This window comes from Sphaeramia orbicularis, chromosome 24 (genome assembly GCF_902148855.1).
Source record: "Sphaeramia orbicularis chromosome 24, fSphaOr1.1, whole genome shotgun sequence".
In the NCBI taxonomy this organism is placed as follows: domain Eukaryota; kingdom Metazoa; phylum Chordata; class Actinopteri; order Kurtiformes; family Apogonidae; genus Sphaeramia; species Sphaeramia orbicularis.
Genome location: NC_043979.1, coordinates 40,001 through 44,715, shown reverse-complemented (window position 1 = coordinate 44,715; position 4,715 = coordinate 40,001). Strand labels below are relative to the sequence as shown.

General features: G+C 39.2%; 1 protein-coding gene across 1 annotated transcript in view; it reads right to left on the bottom strand.

Moving 5' to 3' along the window:
• Positions 1-355: 355 nt before the first annotated feature.
• LOC115415052 (homeobox protein Meis1-like) overlaps positions 356-4,715 on the bottom strand; it is a gene marked incomplete at its 5' end in the record, with an annotated part of 44,105 nt that continues 39,745 nt past the window's right edge. The window contains one exon of the mRNA XM_030128468.1: positions 356-669. The remainder of the gene's footprint in view (positions 670-4,715) is intronic.

Genomic DNA, 4,715 nt, shown 5'->3' with positions numbered 1-4,715 from the left:
AGTTCACAAACATGGACACAAACACCAAATAAAGAACACACACACACACACACACACACAGTGCACACACACACACACACACACACCTGTACAACATTTACACTCCAGAGTCCAACACCGGGACAGAACCAGGTCTGGGAGGCCTGGGTCTGGGAGGCCTGGGTCTGGGAGGCCTGGGTCTGTGAAGTTCTACTGGTTTCTTTCCTTTTCACAGAAGACGGTTATTTGGTGTTTGGGGTCAAAGTAAAAAACCCAAAACAAAACACAAAAAGACAGAAAAAAACAGAATCCTGGGGAATTTCCATCGTAGAAAAATAAATAAATAATTTCAAACAGAATGAAGGAGGAGGAGGAGGAGGAGGAGGAGGAGGAGGAGGAGCGGTTAGTCTTCATCCAGAAGTCCTCTGTTCAGGGCTCAAAGCCGCAACAGTCGCTACCAGGTCCACGTTTCCATGGTGATCCTCTGCACTCCGCTGCAGCATCAGCATTAGCATCAGCATCAGCATCTGCGGCAGCAACTTGGACAAGGTGATGTGGGTGTGGTCATGGTGGTGTTCATCCAGTGGGGGGTGTGGTGACGTCAGGCCTTTAGCAGTGGCAAGTGGACTCCACAGCTGGATGGAAGAAGGAGGAGGAGGAGGAGGAGGTCCCTGAGCCAACCATGGAGCCCTGAACAAACACATAAACAGACAGAACACAATGATTATCAGTTTATTTGAGTTTGTATTTTATTCTTCTGTGTTTTCCAAATGTTGACCTAATTTAATGAATATTATGGGTTGGTTCATCATCATCATCATCATCTTTATCATCATCATCATCATCGTCGTCACCACCGTCATCATTGTTACCATAGTTACCATCATTGTCATCATCATCATCATCATCACCACCACCACCATCATCATCACCTTCATCTTCATCATCTTCATCCTCATGGTGGTAGAAGCTGATATTGTCTGAACTCACCCATGAACAGCTGTTTGGTGTCAGCTGACAGCAGTAGGAGCTGTTCCTCATGTCCATCAGACCTTAAACTCACATTTATTTGGCCAGTTTTGATTAAATTCTATTCAAATGTACAATACACTTTCAGATGTACCGACCCACTGCTTCAACACGAACAATAATAATTAGACTGAGTCCAAACATGCAGAACATGAACCTGATCCACCAGCTCACACACAGACCACATGGATCAGACACAAGAACCAAGAACCACAGACAGACCATCAAACATATGAAACAGGACATTTAACTGGAAGAAGAAATACTGACACTGTGAAAAAAATCTGTAATTTAACAGAATTTTCACCGTTTATTTGACAGATTTTTCCTGTATTTTTCAGATACAGGAAAATATCAATGAAATGACACAAACAGACTGATTTTACATGTCAAATGGAAAAGAACAGGAAAAAACTGGAACTGTGAAGAACCAGAAAATTGACATTTTTAAAAAAGAATTTTTTTTCTTTTTTTTTTACAGAAAAATACAGTTCAAATACATTTGCAAATGTATCATAATTTCACAAATATTTCTTTTCTATTTATGAGATTAAACTGTTAATTTAAAGTTTAATACTGTAAAAAAAAAATAAAATAAAATAAAACCAGATAAAATTACTGACAATTAACAGTAACAGAAGTATTAGTTCTGTCAGTTGAACCAGACTTGTTTGTTCATTGACAAATATCTTGTGTAATTACAGGAGGTTTCACAACAAAAATGTTGAATAAATGTATTTTTGTGAATGTATAACATGTATAAGCACTGATAAACTGTCCAAATACAGTTTTTTTATCAGTGGATTGGACAACTGAGTCTCACTGAAAATTATTTATATGTATATTTATATTAAAAAGTAAAACTAGAAGCACTCAGAGAGCGCAGACCTCCGCCACGGCTGATCAGTGGCCCCCCCCCCATGGGCCCCCCCACCCCCGATCACCACCAAAATGTAATCATTTCTTCCTTATCCCATTTCCAACAAACCCTGAAAATTTAATCAAAATCTGTCCATAACTTTTTGAGTTATGTTGCACACTAACGGACAGACAAACAGACAGACAGACAAACAAACAAACCCTGGCAAAAACAGAACCTCCTTGGCGGAGGTAAAAAACAAAATCTCATGTAAAGTTAGGGCAAAAAACTGTATTTGAATTATGGAAAATTACTGGATTTTTTATGAGATGGTTATTTTCTGTTATTTAACAGTATTTTTTCGGTGCCCCTGCTGCAATAACACTGTTTTTTTTTTTACTTTTTTTTTTTTTTTTTTTTTTTACATTGTACTATTCTTATTTTTCGTTCTTCATACGGTCTCATGGGTTTTAAAGCATATGTTGAAGCTCCGAATTAAATCCTGCTTATTCAGTCATGACTCATATTTAATGGATAAATGTTATGGTTCAGGTTTTATTGTCCATGGAAAACCCTCTGAGCATCAGTCACTGTCGTCTGCAGGAGCGGACATTTACTGCAGCGTTCAGCCCACAGAGGAGGAGGCACCCCAAGACCACCAGACTGGACCTGTACCAGGACCAAAACCACCAGACTGAGCCTTTAGGGGGACTACAGTGGACCAGTATATATACAGGGTGTCCCAACAAATGTCTATACACTTTAAATCATTGTAAAGTAGGTGTTTCTTCAAATTCCTTTAATTTTCCAAATGTAATGACATCCGTTCTGGTCCAGACCTCAGACCACTGGACTTCCAGAGTCTGGACCAGAACAGACGTCAGTTTGAGAACAGGAGGAACAGATGAAACAAAAGAAGGTTTGGAAATTCGATTACATTTGGAAAACTAGAAGCACTCGGAGAGCGCAGACCTCCGCCAAGGCTGATCAGTGGCCCCCCCGTGGGCCCCCCCACGCCAAGGAGGTTATGTTTTTGCCAGGGTTTGTCTGTCTGTCTGTCTGTCTGTCTGTTTGTCTGTCCGTTAGTGTGCAACATAACTCAAAAAGTTATGGACAGATTTTGATGAAATTTTCTGGTCTGCCCCCCCCCCGTGGGCCCCCCCCCACCCCTGATCACCACCAAAATTTAATCATTTCTTCCTTATCCCATTTCCAACAAACCCTGAAAATTTCATCAAAATCTGTCCATAACTTTTTGAGTTATGTTGCACACTAACGGACAGACAAACAGACAGACAAACCCTGGCAAAAACAGAACCTCCTTGGCGGAGGTAATTAAAGGAATTTGAAGAAACACCTACTTTACAATTATTGAACGTGTGGATACAGTTTTTGGGACACCTCCTATATGTGTGTGTGTGTGCATCTATCTATCTATCTATCTATCTATCTATCTATCTATCTATCTATCTATCTATCTATCTATCTATATATATATATATATATATATATGTATATATGTATATATATATATATATATATACATACACTGAACAAAAATATAAACGCACCACTTTTGTTTTTGCTCCATTTTTCATGAGCTGAACTCAAAGATCTCAAACTTTTTCTGTGAACACACCGGGTTTATTTCTCTCAAATATTGTTCACAAATCTGTCTACATTTGTGTTAGTGAACACTTGTTCTTTGCTGAGATAATCCATCCACCTCACAGGTGTGGCAGATCAAGATGCTGATTAGACAGCAGGATTATTGCACAGGTGTGCCTTAGGCTGGCCACAATAAAAGGCCACTCTAAAATGTGCACTTTTATCACACAGCACAATACCACAGATGTCACAAGTTTTGAGGGAATATGCACTGGTCATGTGACTTCAGGAATCTCCACCAGAGCTTCTGCCTGTGAACTGAATGTTCATTTCTCTACCATCAGCCATCTCCAAAGCTGTTTCAGAGAATTCATGAAGAAGACTGTGTGAGGAAAATGGTGGTCACACCAAATACTGACTGGTTTTCTGACCCCCCTGGACCACCCAATACAGTAAAAGTGCATATTTTAGAGTGGCCTTTTATTGTGGCCAGCCTAAGTCACACCTGTGCAATAATCCTGCTGTCTAATCAGCATCTGGATCTGCTACACCTGTGAGGTGGATGGATTATCTCAGCAAAGGACAAAGGAGAAGTGCTCACTAACACAGATTTAGACACATTTATGAACAATATTTGAGAGAAATGGGCCTTTTGTGTACATAGAAAAAGTTTTAGATCTTTGAGTTCAGCTCATGAAAAATGGGAACAAAAACAAAAGTTGTGCATTTATATTTTTGTTCAGTGTATATATATATATATATATATATATATATATATATATATATATATATATATATATATATATATATATATATATATATATATATATACATACATATATCACATGACCACCACCATGCTTCACTGATGTGCTGGAATGTTGTGGATCATGGGCAGTTCCTTTCCTTCTCCATACTCTTCTCTTCCCATCACTCTGGTTTCAGTTGACCTGTGTCTCTTCTGTCCATAGGATGTTGTTCCAGAACTGCAGAGGCTTTTTCAGATGTTTGGTCAGCTCTTCTCTGCTCTTGCTGTGTTTGAGGCTCAAGCAGTGTGGACATGTTGTGGTGAAGCCTCTGCATTCCCTCTGCTGCACTCTTCTGTTGGTAGTTGTCTTTAACTCTTCTGTTGGTAGTTTTCTTTCACACTCTTCTGTTGGTTGTTGTCTTTACACTCTTCTGTTGGTAGTTTTCTTTAACTCTTCTGTTGGTAGTTGTCTTTAACTCTTCTGTTGGTAGT